This window comes from Trachypithecus francoisi, unplaced genomic scaffold, assembly GCF_009764315.1.
Source record: "Trachypithecus francoisi isolate TF-2019V2 unplaced genomic scaffold, Tfra_2.0 Lachesis_group10, whole genome shotgun sequence".
Classification (NCBI taxonomy): Eukaryota; Metazoa; Chordata; class Mammalia; order Primates; family Cercopithecidae; genus Trachypithecus; species Trachypithecus francoisi.
Window position 1 is genome coordinate 42,542,784 of NW_022681455.1, and position 19,791 is coordinate 42,562,574.

Below are 19,791 nucleotides of genomic sequence, written 5' to 3' on the forward strand. Positions count from 1 at the left end.
CCCCAAGCAGGTCCATCTCTTTCCATGAAGGGTTCATCATTCTCCCGGGCTCCCAGACCCAGAACCTCATACTCCACTCCCTTAAATCCTCCCAGTCACAAAATGATGCCTCTTCCTGCATGAGAAGATTCATTATTCCTTGAGTACCTACTAAGTGCTGGATATGTTACAAGTTAAAATCCTCAAACAAGAGTCCTGTGAAGTGTTTTTAGCTACTATTTATAGACGACAAAACACGTTGAAAGAGATGAAGTAATTTGCTCAAGGTCACACAGGTAGCAAGTGGCAGAGCTGAGATTGGAAACTTTCCACTTCCCTCTCGTCTTTTCTACATACACTACCACCACCCTAGTCCAAGTCCTCAACATTTCATTCCTAACACTTGACATGACAAATGTCTCCTAAGTTACCTCCCAGGACTGCCCATTTACAGTTCACAAATTGAGACGGATCTTCTTACAGCACTGCATTTACCAATCCCGGCCCCATGCTTTGGCTTTGGAGGCTCCTCAATACAGGATCATTCCAAGCTCCACAGCCACCCCTTGGGATCCTACATAAACGGTGCACATCTCCTTCTTCGTTCTTGCTTCCCATGCATACCTCTGCTCACCCCCTCTGTAATCCCCTGCCCAGTCCATGCACCCCGTCAAGGTCCCAACACCCAGCACATTCCTCCCCTGCAGCTCTGCCGTCTGGCCACCCAGCTCCAGCCCTCTCCTGCAGTCTGCTGGGTGGCACCAACCCAGCTTACCAAGCTCTCCTGGCTCTTCTGAGCTCACTGCATCTAGCTTCTCTGGGCAAGAGTTTCCTGTGCTCATGTGGACTGCAAGCCTCTTCAGGGCAATGAATCGTCTAATGAAAATGCTTGCAACTGCCCGCTGCTCAACATAGTGTCTCAGTTATTTGATCTACCGAACAATCCTGATGCTCAGGCAATATGATTCCAGAAGTTTTTCAGAAAATACAAGGGAACCGGGATGGCCAAGTGAAGGGACACAGGCCTTCTTGAAGCTGGGAGGCATACCTATTCTTCCTGCGCAGGAGGCACCGGAGTTAGGAGCACCTCCTAACATCCACTCTAACGGGGAGGAGGACGGCTGGATTTGGCTCTTCCCTCCTCTTCCTGCACCTGCATATTCAAGGTCTTGGTGTCCTTCCTTTGCCACCCTTTCACATGCTTTTGTAGACATAGATAGATATACCCTCTTCTTCCTTCTTCAAGGGAGAGCTTGAAATGTGAGAAATCCAGCTGTATGGAGAAGCTCATGGTGACTGGCAGAACAGTCAGGGCTGGGTGCCCAGAAGCAGGAAAAAGAATATTCTATTTCTGGGAAATGAGAAGCTGGACTGATCCACTTCAATCACTGGCTGTGGACCACCATCTAACAATTCTGGGATTCCCAGAGCCACAAGAGGAAGATGCCTGGGAAAGGTGAAAATCAGCAAAGCACTCAAAGGCCATCCAATCACCCCAGGCAGACAGATGGGCAGATCTGGGTAACAAGGGGCTGAGAGAAAACCATAGGTTTCAAGGGGATGCTGTCATCAAGATGCCCCATAAGAAATCAGGATCTACCCAAACCAGGGGCAACCAAAGGGGCAGTGTACTCCTCAGGACTTAGCTGAAGTCACAGGAGCACTGGAGTCAGGCCTGGGATCAAATCCTGACCTCATCAGCCAGGTCAGCCTTCACCTCTTGGAGTCTGGCTCTGTATGAGTGACTGTGATGCCTAAATAAAGTAAGTGTAGGCTGGGCGCAGTGGCTCATGCCTGTAATCCCAGCACTTTGGGAGGTCGAGGTGGGCAGATCACGAGGTCAGGAGATTGAGACCATCCTGTGAATGGTGAAACCCTGTCTCTAGTAAAAATACAGAAAATTAGCTGGGCGTGGTGGCGGGCGCCTGTAGCCCCAGCTCCTCGGGAGGCCAAGGCAGGAGAATGGTGTGAACCTGGGAGGCGGAGCTTGCAGTGAGCCGAGATCGCACCACTGCACTGCAGCCTGGGTGACAGAGCGAGACTCCGTCTCAAACAAACAAACTAAATAAATAAATAAATAAATAAGTGTATGGAAGTATAATATCTAGCACAGTGCATGGCCTTACATAAGGGGCTTACTCAGTGGTGCTCCCCTCCCCATTTCCAGCCTTCAGAGCTCACAGCTCTCTCTACTCTTACTAACAGAAACAAGCAGAGGCCACAGAGCATTTCCCAGTAAGAAGGTTTTCAAAGAAGGACGGCAGAAGTCCGCAAAGGAACAAACAGGTCACCCCACTGCTGGTAAGAGAGAAGCGCCGGACCTCGGTGAATGCCCGGATTTCAAAACACAAAAAGCTCCGAGCCTCTTATCGTACCTAAACAGGAAGTTTGTGACAAACTTAGAAAACACGCATGCACAGTGGCAAGAGGCTGCACGCCACTGAGAAAAGATGAAATCCGGCCCTGCTGGGAGCCCTGTGTGGAGGAGGAACGTGCGGAGCCGACACTCCCACCGCACCAAGATCTTCCTGGCTCTAGGGAGACACCCTTACCCTGGGCTTCTCCTCACCCCAAGCACGGGAGGGATTTGGGCCAAAATGTGCGGAGCCGCTCTGGTTTCCAAAGCCAGGCTCTGCTCACCCGCTCCTGCTCTCTCTCCCACCCCTACCCACTCAGGCATCTAGGACATCAAACACTCCCAACAGCTGGCAGGGCGTGGTGACTGAGGTGTGTAGCGGGGGGACCATTTTTTCAGCTGGGAGATCTTAGCACAGAAAGGGGAAGTGACACACAGAGGTCCCGCAGAGCTCCCGTCCTCAATCTGATCTCCATCTGGCTGCCTGGCCAGCGTCTGTATCATCCGGCCCTTCAGCATTCCACAAGGGGGTCTTCAGCTGCCATCTCCTTCCCCGTGACATCCTGCCTGGCCCTAACATTTTTACTTGCATTGTTCACACCAGGATGGGGCTCGATAACTTCAGTTCATTTATCTGAAAGTGCAGGCAAATGTGGACACAATCTGTGTCTCATCTCAAGTAGAGGACAAACTAGGAAGCTCCTTCCCCTTTGTTCATAATCTCCCAAGCACCTGTGGAATCGGCCCTTCGTCCAGGCAGTATATTTGGTGGCTGTGCTCCAGTAAATACTCGGTAGATTAATAAACAACATCAATACCTCCCTATTGCGCCTCCCCAACCAGGTTATGTCCCACTTGTCTCTGAGTCACCCTCAGCAAGAACGGGTCCCTCCACCCCTCCTGAGTGGAGGGCCCAGCTGTAAACTCAGTCTCCTGATGGTTGGCTCCTCAGCGCCCCCACATTCAGCACCTCCCGCAGTGGTTTCCTCGCCCCCCCCCCCAGTTAGGTTCCTTTTTTAAAAAAATGACTCATTTAGGAAGAGACAAAACCAAGAACTTCAATGGTAAAGATAAAACGGCAAGCACCAAGACTCTAAACACCTCCCACTCCATGTAGAATTTAGATCCGATACAGCTTCCCCAAACTGGACCTCCTAATTTGGAACTTACGGTATACACAATTCTTCTAGCAAAGACACTTCCAGTAATGTCTCAATGTTTCAGCGTCTCCTTTACAAATAAAGATGGCCCCAGGACTCCAGGCAGTAGTTTTTGCAAAATGAGGGAATGAGAAATTAAAGATTAAAGTCTACGCTTTGAACTTCTGGGTCAAAAAAGTAATTATTTGATGTTTTACTATGTTTATGAGTCTGATTTATTGATTGCAGGACATAGGCATTATATCACAGGCCTAATGAGAATTATGGGGAGTTTTTCATTAAAAAATGACTTCTTGGTATGTAAGAAGCTTATGACATTTGTGCACAGTATCTGAAAGGAATGAAATTATATGATACAATACAGAGAATCGTAACATTTCAGGGCTAAAATGAGCCATTAAGATGACCCAAATCCAGGGGTTCCCCAATGTTAGCTGCATTTCTGAAAAATTCCCAGGCTCCCCCAGATTCTGACACATTCGGTCTGAAGTGGGGCTCTGACATCAACTGTTTTCTTTTATAAGCTTCCCAGTGATTTTAATGTGCCTACAGGGTTGAGAACCACTTATCTGCAGATAAGAAGGCTGGGATCTAAAAGAACTGAGGAGGCCAGGCACTGTGGCTCTCATCTATAATCCTAGCACTTTGGGAGGCCAAGGCAGGTGGATCACTTGAGGTCAAGAGTTCCAGACCAGCCTGGCCAAATGGTAAACCCCATCTCTACTAAAAATACAAAAGTTAGCCAGCATGGTGGCAGGTACCACCCAGCTACTCAGGAAGCTGAGGCAGGAGAATCGCTTGAACCTGGGAGGCAGAGGTTGCAATGAGCCAAGATCAAGCCACCGCCCTCCAGCCTGGGCAACAAAGCGAGACTCCGATTCAAAAATATAAACAAACAAACAAACAAACCAAGGAGTCCAAAACTGCACAGTCAGTCAGACCCAACACTAGAACTGAATCTAAAATCTGCACCCCTCACCCAGTCCAGTTCTACACTTTTGCTCAGGTTTTTGGTATTCACAGATTTGCTAAAACTTTTTTTTAAAACAAACAAACAAAAAAAAGTGGGGGGGACTAACTAGGGCTGCCAACTTTTGTTTTGTCAAGCAAAGGTATTTTACAAATATCTACCAGTTATCATACTATCACCACTTCCTGATGTGTCTCTTGCCCATTTGCATATCTGCTGCCCCCTCTAGTCCAGTCTCCACCCAGGAGGTAAAATTTCACAATATTTGGCCCCACCCACTGCTGCATTCACCTTCACTCACCCTGCTCCTTATGACAAATCAATCAAAACCCAGTCCTAAAAACTTCTCCATCTCCTCCTTCTCTAACTCGTTTCTCAAAGTCTCTTCTCTAATCACAAACTACTTCCCAGCCCCTCTAAACCTACCCTTCACCTCCTCTTAACCTCCACATGACAACATCTGTACAAGCCATACTAACAGTTTTGCTATTCCACACACATTATCCCTTCTAAATGTCTCCCTTATCAATGATGTACCAGCAACTACTCGAAGAGGCTGCCTCTGAGGAGTAGAATTAGGGGGTAAACGATGGAGGCAGGGGAAGGTGGGGGGTCTCTTTATACCCTACCATTCAAATTTGGGACAAGGATGTATTCTTTTCAATGGACACAAATCACACATACACACAGCAGGTTACAAAATGCATTTTTATTTGCTTCTGTATTTATAAAAACACAGAAAACTGTCTGGGAAGTATACACGCCCAGGTTCTAAATGTAAATGATATCTGAGTGGTGGGATTATGAGTGACATTACTTTCACTTCCTTTTCCTCTTTGTTATCTTTATTATGTTTTATTTTCAAAATAAAGAAAAAATAATAGTTTAAAATCTGAACCAGAGCTGGGCATGGTGATGCACGCCTATAGTCTCAGCTACTTGGGAGGCTGAGGCAAGAGAATCAGCTGAGTTTGAGTCCAGCCTGGGCAACATAGCAAGATCCCATCTCTTAAAACAAAACCAAAACCATGAACCAAGGCATTATCTGATGTCTGAAACCTACATAGTATTAAAAAGCAAAGGCACCAGAGCAGGTCACAGACTGGCATAGAGAATTATCTTTTTTCTGTAAAATGAAGGGTCTTTCCCAGCCAGGCCCTCCGGGCTTCTGTGCCCAGCCTGGGTCCTGAGTCTACCACTGCCATTGACCCCAAGCCACCCCTTGGCCCTGCCAGCCCCCAAGAACAGATGTAGAAGAGATGTCCTCGCATAGGTGTAAAGCCCCTTCCAGAGCCTCTCTGGCCTCCTCAGGTCAACCCCCACCAGCTCTCCCTGGTCCCTGAGGAGGATCCATTATCCTCTCCTGAGTGTCTCCTCTGAGCCCTAGTTTTCTCTGTTTTCCTCTATGTTTTTCCCAGGCTATGCTCCCCAAGCCTTTCTGAGTCTCTGCAAAGGGGAGCAGCCACAGACAATCCAAGTAACCCTCAGGCCCACAACCTGTAAATCAGGAGCCCAGAAACTCTTTAGATGGAGTGCAAGCCGTGGGATTCTCCACAGTCCCCATGGCTCCCTAATGTTTTACAAGGCAGAGAAGAGGGGTGGCGGAGTGCTCTAGGTAGCAAGAACAGAACTGAGAGTTCAAAGGCGTGGAGGTCAGAGGGTAGGTGATGTGTCTAGGGAAGTAAAAGGCATTCAGGATAACTGGAGTGTCTCTGAGCATGTCCCAGGCCTAGCGGAGAGAAAACTCCAAGGGAACTTATCAAAATTCACAAGGGCCAGCAAAGAAGGGCCTAAACAAAGAGTTCTCAACCTTTCATCTGTTGTGTCTCCTTCCAAATGCTTCCTCACTTGATCTACCCTTCCAGTGTCTAGGAGGATCTAGGCCAACAGGAGTGGGTGGCAAAATAGGAATACAGAAAAAAGAAATGAGACTAAGCAGCTCCACACAGGAGGAAGACTGAGGTCCTCCCAGTGCAGCGGTTCCCAAGGCCAGGAGACCTGATGCTCAACTCCCTCCTTAGCATCAGCTCCAAAGGCGAAGGACATTTGCAATGTATCCAAACTTCTGGGGCTCTCAAGGAAGCTTTTTAAAGAACTGTGAGACTTCAAGAGTGCCAAAACACGGATTGGCGTGCTCAACCAGATGCATCTGTGACCTGTGTGAGGCCTTCTGGGGAACCCTACAGAGCTGGACTAGCATTCAGCCTCTATCCTATAAGAAGGAAGCCGTTGGCAATTCTCTCCTTAAATGTTCCCCTCTATTGTGCCTGCATATGGCAACCTCATCTGTTCAGGGGGAAATCTTGCCCTGTAGAAGAGCTGTTCTGTTTAAGTAGGTGGTATGTGCCTGTCTTCCCTCCCTCAAAATCTCAACTAAGGCCTGGCACGGTGGCTCATGCCTGTAATCTCAGCATTTTGGGAGGCCGAGGAGGGTTGATCACTTGAGGTCAGGAGGTCCAGACCAGCCTTGCCAACACAGTGAAACCCTCTCTCTACTAAAAATACAAAAATTAGCCAGGCATGGTGGTGGGTGCCTGTAATCCTAGCTACTCAGGAGGCTGAGGCATAAGAATCACTTGAACCCGGGAGCCAGAGGTTGCAGTGAGCCAAGATCATGCCACTGCACTCCAGCCTGGGTGATAGAGCAAGACTCGGTGCCAAAAAACAAAAACAAAAATAAAAACAAAAACCCCTCAACTAGACTGTAAGCTCCTACTAGAGTCAGCTCTAGCTTCTGCTTCTTCACTTGCCTTAAAGAAAGCCCTCCCCGTTGGCTTTCATTGAGTTCTTACTAACCGAGTAGAAAGCCAGTTCTCAAATCCATCAGCTCCTACATGAGGCTTCTGTCCAATAGCTATGGCTCTCACTGGGCTGGGGTGACAGTTCTCTCCAATGGAGTTCCTTCAGGCCTCAGAGGGGCAATGGCTCCCCCCTACAGGACCATTCCCCTGTGACCACTTACAGTACAGTCCCCGGGTGCCATATCCTCCCAGTTAGTTCCCTTCCCCCTAACTAACTTAAAAGTCTCTTCAACTAAACCTTTTGAGTGAAAGAAAACTCAGGACCTAGGATTTGCACCTAAGAAAGCTGGATTCTCATTGGAGACTTTGGAGACGTGCACACTCAAAACAGCCGGGTAACATTCCAAGGGATGGCTGAGAATCACCTGCCACTGATACCTAATAGAGAGATGGAGAGGGCTGAGAAGGTCTCAGGGAGGAAGTGAGATCTGAGTTGGGTCTCAAGAAATGGGTTCAATGGGGTCAACTGGAGAGGAAGTAGGAAGACCATCCCAAGCAGTGGGCCAGCACACACATGGCACTGACCACAGGGTAGGTGGGGCCCCACTACAGAGGAATGAGACTGTGAGGCAGGCAAAGGGTAAGAGTGTGTGTTCGGGAGTCAGTCGGAGTTGGTCTGAGCTCAACTCTGCCTCTGGCTAGCTGAGTGACCGGGCAGCTTGCTAACCTCTCTCAGCCCCGCATTCTTCCTTAGTAACAGGATGAAGACAATGATAATCAGGGTACCCATGCTACAGTTGTTGTAAAGATTTAATGAGAGGATGCACATAAAATGCCGTCAATAAACATAATTTGTTATTCTTGCTATAGTCAAAATACCAGTGGTCATCCTGCTGGTGTGGCTGGGGCACTTTCTTCTTTCTAATAGCCACAGTGTTGTGAAAAAGGGAGCACTGGTGGACTGGGCACATCCTGAGTCACCTAAGAAGGGGAAGAGGCCGGGCGCGGTGGCTCACGCCTGTAATCCTAGCACTTTGGGAGGCCCAGGCGGGAGGATCACCTGAGGTAGGGAGTTCAAGATCAGCCTGACCAACATGGAGAAATCCCGTCTCTACTAAAAATACAAAATTAGGCCGGGCACAGTGGCTCACACCTGTAATCTCAACACTTTGGGAGGCCGAGGCGGGCGGATCATGAGGTCAGGAGATCGAGACCATCCTGGCTAACACGGTGAAACCCCATCTCTATTAAAAATATAACAAATTGGCCGGGCGCGGTGGCTCAAGCCTGTAATCCCAGCACTTTGGGATGCCGAGACGAGCGGATCACGAGGTCAGGAGATCGAGACCATCCTGGCTAACACGGTGAAACCCCGTCTCTACTAAAAATACAAAAACTAGCCAGGCGAGGTGGCGGGCGCCTGTAGTCCCAGCTACTCGGGAGGCTGAGGCAGGAGAATGGCGTAAACCCGGGAGGCGGAGCTTGAAGTGAGCTGAGATCTGGCCACTGCACTCTAGTCCGGGCAACAGAGTGAGACTCCGCCTCAAAAAATATATATATATATATATATATATATATATAACAAATTAGCCAGGCGTGGTGGCGGGCACCTGTAGTCCCAGCTACTCGGGAGGCTGAGGCAGGAGAATGGCGTGAACCCCAGAGGCAGAGCTTGCAGTGAGCCAAGATTGCGCCAGTGCACTCCAGCCTGGGCGACAGAGTGAGACTCCATCTCAAAACACAAAACAAAACAAAATTAGTGGGGCATGGTGGCACCTGCCTATAATCCCAGCTACTCGGGAGGCCGAGTCAGGAGAATCGCTTGAACCTGGGAGGCAGAGGTTGCAGTGAGCCGAGATCGCACCATTGCATTCCAGCCTGGGCAACAGTTAGAGCAAAACTCTGTCCCAAAAAAAAAAAAAAAAAAAAAAAAAAAGCTGGATGCGGTGGCTCACACCTGTAATCCCAGCACTTTGGGAGGCTGAGGCAGGCAGATTACGAGGTCAGGAGATCGAGACCATCCTGGCCAACATGGTGAAACCCTGTCTCTACTAAAAATACAAAAATTAGCTGGGTGTGGTAGCACGTGCCTGTAGTCCCAGCTACTCAGGAGACTGAGGCAGAAGAATTGCTTGAACCCGGGAGTCGGAGGCTGCAGTGAGCCGAGATGGCGCCACAGCACTCCAGCCTGGCAACGGAGCAAGACTCTGTCTTTAAAAAAAAAAAAGAAGAAGAAGAAGAAGGGGAAGAGGCTGCCAAGCCTTAGAATGCCCAGGCAGCCGGGGCGGGTGTGTGCAGCTTGCCCCCATATACTCTGTTCTCTGCCCTTCCTGGACCACTGGCTACATCAGCTGGGCTCCCTGGGCTTCCAGCTGGATTTAGTTAAAGTGAGAGCATTTATTCCCCCTTCCTCCTCTTTACCACAGTTTGGCAGTGGTTGTGTCTCACCACCATCACAGCTGTTGTCGAGGCCCTTTCTACCCATCCCTGGGGCTCCTTCCTTCTGGCCTAGGGAATGTAACAGCTTCCCACTGTTGTCAGCTCTGGGGAGCCTCACCAGCCTTGGATGGTTTCCCTCACCATGCCCACACATCTGTAAATAGTCCTCCCAGTTAAACCCTCTGTGTGCACCAGTCATTTCCTGCCAGAGCTCTGACTGACAGAGCAAGACCTACAACCACCTACCAGATAGATGGGGCTGAGAGGACAGCCTGGTCCTACCCTCACCCCCTGCATCTCCTCAGAGGTAGAAATGTGAATGGCAGTGTTTAAGACATAAGCACCTGGCCAGCTGTGGTGGCTCACACCTGCAATCCCAGCACTTTGAGAGACTGACATGGGGGGACTGCCTGAGCTAAGGAGTTTGAGGCCACTCTGGGCAACGTGGTAAAACCCTGTCTCTACTAAAAAAATACAAAAAATTAGCCAGGTGTGGTGGTGCGCACCTGTGGTCCCAGCTATTCAGGAGGCTGAAGCATGAGAATTGCTTGAACCTGGAAGGTGGAGGTTGCAGTGAGCCAAGATTGCACAACCCCAGCCTGGGCAACAGAGCAAGATTCTGTCAAAAAAGAAAAAGAAAAAAAAAAAAGACATAAGTACCAATGTGTTTTGCCCAAAAGCAATCATATGGGAACTTAACACCCCTCGGAAGCTGGAAGAAACCCAGGAAGCTCAGGGGAAAGCAACTGTCCCAGCCCAGGCAGGGCCCTCTGTGCTCCTCCAAGTCCATCACACAATGGGGTGCCAACAAAGTCACAGGCTCTAGATGGGTGCCTGGCATATGGTAGGCACTTCATAAACACCTGTTCATGAAGATGCCTTCTGGCTGAAGATGCAAGCCCAAAACCCAAGAGATCCTGCAGAACAGGATACTCCATGAAAGCCACTGCTCTGTGGGGCAGCTCTGGAGCCACCCTTTGCTCATCATCCCACACACATGAAGCTCTGAGGGGCCTCTTCTTTATCCACGTAAACGCTATTTCCTCCTCTCTTAGCAAGAAATGCCCGAGGCTGACAGCTGCCTCGCCACCTCTCTTGCTGATTTCGCTGCTCCCCAAGCCCTCACAGGGCCAAACACAGCCTGGGTTTTGTGCAGTCCAAAAGTGTTTATTAAGTGCCTACTGTGTCCAAGCACCATGCCAGGCACCAAAGTTCCAAAGGTGATTAAGACAAAAGTCTCAGCGTCCAGGGACCACAAAGAACACGAAGGAGGAAGGTTACACACTGACTAAAGAGGATTCTCAAAGACAGGTGAAGAAGCCTGAACTAAACTAGTCTTAAAGACTGTGGCTGTGATTACTATGGGGGGCTGTGATCACTATCACTATTGGGAAGGAGGGGGAAGGTATGGGAGGTGTAAAGAGGGAAGTGGGAGCCTGGAGAACCCCTGGGCAAGGGCAAGCAGAAGTGAACTCCACAGGGTCCAGAGCAGATAAGAACCAAGCAAGGGGTTCTTATCTTGTCTCAAATAGGGTCCCCTTGATTCAAAAACCAAGCACACTAAACAGGGAAGAAATGAAACCTGATTAGAAGCTGTCTCCCCTCAAAAGTCACAATGTCCCCCCTTTGGAAAATGTGAAGGCGGTGTGGCTGGGTCTGGGGGAAACTGCTTGTCCTGAAGAGGACATTTCTCAGCCTGCTGCTCACCACCAAGCTCCCCAGGGCTTGGGGTCAGCCCAATCAGTGTGAAGGGGGCCTGGCCACCCCCAGTTCCAGGGCACTGAGCACTCCTACCCCAAACAAAATAAAAACCTTTCACACATGCTTGCTCTTACTTGGAATTCTAAAATTAAATGTTCATTCCTCTCACCTAAAAGGTTTCTCCTTTTACAAGTTAATATGCAAATGTCTTGGAGAAGCTAAGTCTTAGCAGCCACATATCCGCTTAGCATGAAAGCTTCCAGAGGATCTTCCTGGAAAACAGGCTTTGCGTGAGGGATGTCTGAGAGATGATCTGTGGCTGGGGTAGGGGAGAGACAGGAGTAAGAGGGAGATACACATGGAAGGCAGAAGGCCGCTCCTGTGCTGAATCAACACCCAGAAGGGCAGAGGGGAGAGGGTTAAATGTTCATGACTTTTCGTCTAGCTAATTTTTTTTTTTTTTTTGAGACGGAGTCTTGTTCTGTCACCAGGCTGCAGTACAGTGGCATGATCTCAGCTCACTGCAACCTCGGCCTCTCGGGTTCAAGTGATTCTCGTTCCTCAGTCTCCCGAGTAGCTGGGATTACAGGCATGCACCATCATGCCCAGCTAATTTTTGTATTTTTAGTAGAGACAAGGTTTTACCATTTTGGCCTGGATGGTCTCGATCTCTTGACCTCATGATCTGCCCACCTCAGCCTCCCAAAGTGCTGGGATTACAGGCATGAGCCACCGCACCTGGCCTCCTCTAGGTACTTTTTTAAAAATAAAAACAATTTTTTTTTTTTTTGAGACGGAGTTTTGCTCTTGTCATCTAGGCTGGAGTGCAGTGGCACGATCTGAGCTTACTGCAACATCTGCCTCCCAGGTTCAAGTGATTCTCCTTCCTCGGCCTCTCAAGTAGCTGGGATTACAGGTGTGAGCCACCACAACCAGCTAATTTTCATATTTTTAGTAGAGACGGGGTCACATCAGTCAGGCTGGTCTCAAACTCCTGACCTCAGGTGATCCACCTGTCTCAGCCTCCCAAAGTGCTGGGATTACAGGCATGAGCCACTGTGCCAGGACTAAATATCAAAATTTAATTAGCATACCAAAAGCTTAACTCTCTTTTAAGGTGTACAATTCACTGATTTTTAGCATAGTCACAAGGTGGTACAACTATTACTATGACTACTTAATTTCAGGACATTCTTATCATCCCAAAGAAACCCCATACCCATTCGCAGTCACTCTCTTTTCCTCTCTTCTCCTGACAGCTGCTTTTTTATCTCTGTGGATTTGCCCATTCTGGACATTTCATACAAATGGAATCATATAATAGGTGGTCTTTTGTGTCTGGCTTCTTTCGCTCAGCATAACGTCTTCAAGGTTCATGCATGTTGTAGCATGTATTGTACTCCAACCACTTTTATGGATGAATAATATTCCATTGTATGGATATACCACATTTTATTTATCCATGAAAATCTTTTTAAAGGACAGAACAAATGATGCTCTCAGCACCCATGGGGCTGCTTGGGCAGTATGAACATTTACAAATCATCCTTCTCTGCCCCTTCTACCAGGACTCATGGGCACCATCCAAACCCTCCCTACCTAGTTGTACGGATTTTCCAAACAAACAGTGGCTCAGGATAGCAGCCCTGAATCACACAGGCCATGACAGAAATAACTCAAATTCCTTCTGAGGGAATGTTCAGTACCTCTCAAATTGTGTTATATACATTTCCATGGTTGGTCCTGGTAACCTAAGATGGAAGTGGCAAGGGCAGCACTGGCTTTAGGGATGTGTGGCCTGTGCAGTCTCACAGGACCCAACGCTTGCTGAATGTGCTGTTGTCACCATCTTGAAAGTCTTAATGATTTTTAATCAAGAGGCCTCACATTTTCATTTGCACTGGGCCCAGTAAATTACGTATCTAGTTCTGGGTAAGGGGGAAGGGTTTGGGAAGGGGGAAGAATTTGATGATCTTTCCAAAGTTAGTAGGACTGTTACTACTGTGTTATAGCAGCTCATTGGCCAGGTTGAGGGGCAGGTGAAGGGTTGAGGGGAGGTGGAGATAAGTGGGTGAGGGGTACCAGCTTCCAAAGAAAGCCCAAGACCACATCTTCCTACTCTGAGGGCTGAACACTTGGCTGATAAGGCCTCCCCAAAACAGCCAGACTAGCTGAAAGCAAACTTGATAAGTCAAGGCGATACAGGCTCAGACTGTCAAGCAGAGGGAACTCAAACTGAAACTTGTTTGATCTTGTGATTGCTTATAGGTTAAGACCAAGAAGAAAAAAAAGAAAAGAAAAAAAAACCCACATTTACTAAAGTAATCGGCACTGAGAAAACTTTTTAAACATTTATTTTTTTAACTGTCACCTTTATTTTCAGCTTATCAAGAAAGTTCTGGTTTCATCAAAAAGCTGATATTCAATCCAAAGAGGGCAGAGTTTCAAATGCAGAGGTCTACACGGATGTCAGTACTAGAAGGGACCTCGGGAACAACCTAGATCACTGGCCCTTCTGAGACAAAGACCCCCAAAGCCCATCTGCATGGATTCCTAGGAGAGTCGATGCCTAGTCCAATTCTCATTTATACATGAGGAAGCTGGGGCTGAGAGAGGGGAAGTAACTGTCCAAGGCCACCCACAAAAAAGGGGCAGGACCTAAACCTGGGAGCTTTCAGCTTCCCCTCCCAACCTCCCAATTTTATGAACACAATCAAAATTTATATATTGTAGGCTGGGCCCGTGGCTCATACCTCTAATCCCAGCACTTTGAGAGGCCAAGGCAGGCAGATCGCTTGAGTCCAGGAGTTCGAGACTAGCCTGGACAACATAGTAAGACACTGTCTCTACTAAAAATAAAAAAAAAAAAAGGCAAGCATGGTGGCATGCACTTGCAGTCCCAGCTACTCGGGAGGCTGAGGTGGGAGATCAACTGAGCCCAGCAGGTAGAGTCTGCAGTAAGCCGTGATGGCACCACTGCACTCCAGCCTGGGTGACAGAGTAAGGGCCTATCTCAAAAAACATTTTTTAAAAATATATTTTGTGTGTACTGACCCCCTAGTCTTTCCCTGGATCCTCAGCTCATCTTCTACTACATGCCTTTTCCTTGCCAGAAAAGGGAGTCTAGGCATGGTAGGTACAAGGACCATGCACGATGAATGGAGATCAGGGTCGACAGAAAATGCTGCCAGCCTACTATGCCAAAGAGATGGATCCAGATGGCCACTGGAAAGCAGTGGAGTCTCCACCACCCCAGCCCATTGTGTCCTTTTCCTACAGACGAGACTAACCAAATCAAACCATCCTTAACACCAAGTGCCTGGAGGCCTTTCATTTCCATTTGTGTTTATCTTTCCTCCCTCCCCCCAACCTTTGCTCCCTTCCTTCTTTTAGCAGATAGATACTGGACACTTATTATGTGTCAGGCATGTTTTATTTATTTATTTATTTATTTATTTGACAGGGTTTCGCTCTGTCACCCAGGCTGGAGTGCAGTGGCGCAATCACAGCTCACTGCAGCCTTGACTTTCCAGGCATCAGCGATCCTCCTACCTCAGCCTCCCAAGTAGCTGGGACCACAGACGTGCACCACCACACCTGGAAAATTTTTATATTTTTGGTAGAGACAGAGTTTTGCCATGTTGCCCAGGCTGGTCTTGAAATCCTGAGCCTAAGCAATCCACCTGCCTTGGCCTCCCAAAGTGCTGGGATGGCATGGGATTACAGGTGTGAGCCACCATGCCCAGCCTGCGCCAGGCATATTCTAGGTGCCGGGGACAGAGTAGTGAACAAAACAGAACAAGTTTTGGTGTTTACATTCCACAGGGAGGAAAGAAAGAAAGAGTTAAATAAATATCTATATGCCACACCAGATGGTGATAAAGGCTCTAGAGAAAAGGAATACAGGAGAAGAGGGATAGAGAATGGTGAGGAAGGAGGGTGTTTTATCTAGGATGGTCAGGGCAGGGGTCTCTGGAGAAAGAGCAGAGTCAGCCATGCAGATACCTGGGGGGAGATATTCCAGGCAGAGGATCAGCAAGTGCAAAGGCCTTGAGGTGGGAATCTCAGGAACAACCAGGAGTTCAGTGTGGTAAGAGCGAGGAGAAGCGGGCAGGTTAGAAATGTGAGGGGTGGGCAGGGGCGGTGAGAGCCAGGGCAGACTAGCCCTGAGGCCAGTTAGGCCCTTGGCCTTTTCTCTGGGGGAGATGGAGCATGCAGGACTCTGAGCCAGGGAATAACTGACCTGACCAAGCCTCAACAGGACTTCCCCGACCACTGCTATTTCCAGGCAGCCTGTGTGAGGCACGCCAATGACAGCAATAGACTCAGGAGCCAGGCTGAAGCCCAGGACATAGCCTCTAAGCAATGTGTAATGCTGATAAAAACCCTTCCCTTCTCTGGGCCTCCATATTCTCCTCTGTGACATGAGAAAGTCAGGCTAAATGATACTTTGTATCTCTTCTTCAAAAGTCTTATTTTCTGACCCTAAGACAGATTGCCCAAAGAGTCTAAAAGTCTCACCCTCTGACTTGAGAGAAAGTAGGGAACAGCAGCCAAGTTCGAGAAGCCCCCAACAATTCCCCACTGCCCGCCCCACTGTATAGCAACAATTCCCCACCGCCCGCCCCACTGTATAGCAATTTCTCAGTCCCCAAAGGGCATGGCTCTCTAGGGAAAAAGGTCCAACCCAGGAAACAGCCACGTCAGCAATGTCCTCTAAAGATTACAAAGGGCAACCACTAAAGATAGCACAGCCTCTGCACAGGCTCCAGAGGAGGGTTGGGCCCACAGAGGGGCCACATCAGCAGGCACCACTACATCTCTTCTACCCAGGCTGCCACACTCTCTCCTGCCTCCTCCACTTCTGTCCTGGGAGAAAGAAAGTTAGGGGTTTAAGAATGGACACATCCATTTCCATGAGGATTCTCTTTGTATCACACATCATCAAATTGAGTCAGAAAGCAAGACTCAAGTATCCTCCATCAGGCTGGATGAGCAGGGTTTGTCTCTCCCCCATCAGACCTGGGGCTCCTGGAGAACATGAACTGTTTCACCATCAGTCTGAATTCATCCTGCACCTCCTCCTATGCCTTCCCCCTCAGACGGGGGCTCCCTGAGGACAGAGGCTGTGTCTCCCTAACAGATTGGGAGTCCCTGTTGGCAGGGGCTGTGCTGCCCCCATTGGACTACAAGCTCCCCGGAGACAGGGTTTATCTGCCTCTTTCCCTCTGTCACCTCGCTGCATCCCATAAGGTGTCTCGGTATTTGGTGGTTTCTTAAAACAAGGCGCTGGTTGAACCAGCGCCTTGTTTTAAGAAACCACCAAATACAGGGATTGGACCACCCACCCAGGCATAAGACCCTGTGATCCCTAGCCATTAACCTATCTGAATATGAAGCTCCAAGCTGAATGAAAAGAAATGAAAAATCAGCTTCACCTAATGACTTCCTAGCAAGACTGTTTATAGGGTCCGACCAAAGGCTGTCCTCGTTTTATAAATAGCCCTTTCTGGTGACTGTGGTGAGACTGAGCTGAAATGCACCTTGAGGACCAAGAGCAAGGAGCCCGCCAGCCCAGCCCTGATTGCAGCTGGGTTCTACAACCATCCTCTTAGGTTTCGAGATAAGAAGCCCATCTCAGAGAGGCAGGGCCACTCCTCCCTCAATGGAGGAGGGAAGGGTGGACGAGGAGGGAGGGGAACTGGCTCAGCACAAGCTTCATCCTGGGAGAAGCAGAGCCCACCCCGGACTTGGGGAGAAGTATTCAAGCACAGCAGGGCTCAGGGATGCCATCGGAAATTCCCCTGGAATCTAGTGTGCTGGCTGATCTTGGCAAAGGGTTTCCAGAAGACTGAAGAGGAGGGGCAAGAAGGCTGGAACTGCCAGTGGCTGAAACCAATAATCATCATCATCACAATTATAATAGCTAACACTTACTGGTGCCATTCTAAGCACTCAGTTAATCCTCATTACAGTACTAATACTATTCCCATTTTACAGACAAGGCAACGGAGGCCTGCCCAAAATAATGAACAGGTGAGGAGTGAGGAGTGAAGATTTCAACCCTGCAGTGTGGTTCCCGAGTGTGGTGCCCAAACCCTTGGGTATTTCTACAGTTCCTCTGAGTCTCCAGGGTTGAACATGGAAGGCCACCCAGAGACGGGCATCCTGAGGGCACAGGAGACTCAGCACAGCAGGGTCTCACCATGTGGGGAGCACGGACACACTGAAAATGCCACCTGATGCATCAATGACGCTTTCAGACCCTTTCAGCCTCAGGCTAAAAAATCTTATCTCCTGTGTCCAGAGTATCCTTAAGAGAAAGAGTGATCCTCTTAGCAAAACCCTTCTCAAAGACATGACAAAAAAAAAAAAAAAAAAAAAGAGCTGCCAAGCAGAAGGCAGTAGGGTGGAGCCAGTGGTCACTGACAGGTCTCAGCTCTCACAGTCTGAAAAGTTAGGACACAGGGTACTGACTTATTTTAAAAACAGTGTGCTGGTTGCACTTTCAGCTAAAATTCTCCATATTTTTCCTATGCCTCCACACCTTTTCAGGTGAGGTTTTTCTGAATGTAAATCAGTGAGTCCCACTGTGCCATAAAAGAGGGTCCAAAATGTCTGAAAACAGAAGGAAACAGTGGATTTGTGATGCTTTTTTTTTTTTTGTATTAACAACCAGACCCCATTTGCTTTACATCAGGGCGTTCATGTTTTGAACATGGGATTTGGGGTAAAATGGGGAGCTGTCCTCTGCACTGCAGGATGTTTAGTAGCATCCTTGGCTACCACCCACTAGATGCCAGTAGCATTCTCCTTCCTCTCCATCTCTCTCAAAACACAACAACTGAAATGTCTCCAGACATTGCCAAATGCCTCTTGGGGCTTGGGGGGTGGAGTGGGTATGGAGCAAAATCACTCCCAGTTGAGAACCACTGCTTTGTGTTTAGCTAAACATCTGAAAAGTTGTCTGGAGGTTGGGGAGAAAAAAACATATTGATAGCAAGACCCTGGCTCTCCAAAAAATAAAAAATTAGCTGAGTGTGGTGGTACACGCCTGTAGTCCCAGCTACTAGGGAGGCTGAAGTAGGAGGATCGCTTTAGCTTAGGAGGTCAAGGCTACAGTGAGCTGAGATTCTGTCACTGCACTCCACTGCACTCCAGCCTGGTTGACCAATGAGACCTTGTCTTGAAAACAAAACAAAACAAAACAACATATCCAGCATAGTTTTGAAAATGTAACTCACATACTGTTTAAATCCAAATGTATCCTATTTCTCCTGACTTCTTGGACACTGTGTATTTGAAAATCTCCAGTGTCACTATCATGCCTCTTTCCTATGAATCTGCCTAAATGCCAATACTCCGTGCTCTGGATACCCCTCAACACCCCCTTCGTCCTCCCAGCCCTGGCTTTCCTAGTCTCATTTGTGTCCATCTTCTCACCAACCCTTCCTTACGTGTTCAACCCACCAGGAGGCATTTGCTCTCCATGTGAGTCAGACAGCTCCCCGCTCTGACAAGCACTGCAGGGGTGAGGACCAGAAACCACCAAGCTTGGAGCCGCCAGCAGCCTCCAATGCAGCAATGGCCACACCCAAGAAAATGGACTCCTTTTCATCACCAGACAGTTGATCCATCCCACTCACCAAAGCCTCATTCGAATGCACAGCCTGCCTCAGTCCCCAGAGTGGGCTACACCAAATGCAGAAATGGGTCAAAGAGATACCAAATCTGAAAGACTTGGAAAGACCAACAACTCAACAGAAACATGGGCAGACTATGAATCAAAAGAAAATACAAATGAATCTTAAACTTGTGAGATGCTCAACTATACTCATAAAAGAAATGCAAATTAAAACTGAGATACCAATTTTCATCCATCAGATTGGCAAAGATAAAAAAAGTCTGATAACTTACTGGTAACTCATCAGTTACGGTTTCAGTGTAAATTGCTACAACCTCCTTGAAAGGATACTTAGTATGTCTATCAATATCACAAATGCAGAGATGCTTTTACCAGCAATTCAATTTCTAGGAATTGATCCTATAGACATACTCCTATATATGCAAAATAAAGCATATACAAGGATACTCACTGCAGTAGGATTTATGACAAAAGATTGGAAATAACTACAATATCCACAGTTTGGAGAGCTGCTTTAATAACTTGTGATTCTTCTGTAAAAGGGAATGTTATGCAGCTATAAAAAAGAAGAAAGGAAAAAAAAATTAAAAGAATGAGGGCAGCCGGGCGCGGTGGCTCACGCCTGTAATCCCAGCACTTTGGGAGGCTGAGGCAGGCGGATCATGAGGTCAGGAGATTGAGACCATCCTGGCTAACATGGTGAAACTCCATCTCTACTAAAAATACAAAATATTAGCCGGGCATGGTGGCAGGCACCTGTAGTCCCAGCTACTCGGGAGGCTGAAGCAGGAGAATGGCGT

The 19,791-nt window shown here is 48.3% G+C and overlaps 1 protein-coding gene across 15 annotated transcripts in view; it reads right to left on the minus strand.

Moving 5' to 3' along the window:
* Positions 1–19,791, minus strand: part of TRERF1 (transcriptional regulating factor 1) — a 229,242-nt gene that overhangs the window by 139,432 nt on the left and 70,019 nt on the right. The window contains exon 1 of one of the 15 annotated variants that reach the window (XM_033217172.1): positions 3,506–3,691. The exons of the other annotated variants lie outside the window; for them this stretch is intronic. The gene's annotated coding sequence lies outside the window, so the exon portion shown is untranslated. Of the gene's footprint in view, positions 1–3,505; positions 3,692–19,791 lie in introns of those variants that run through there. 15 annotated transcript variants of the gene reach the window in all.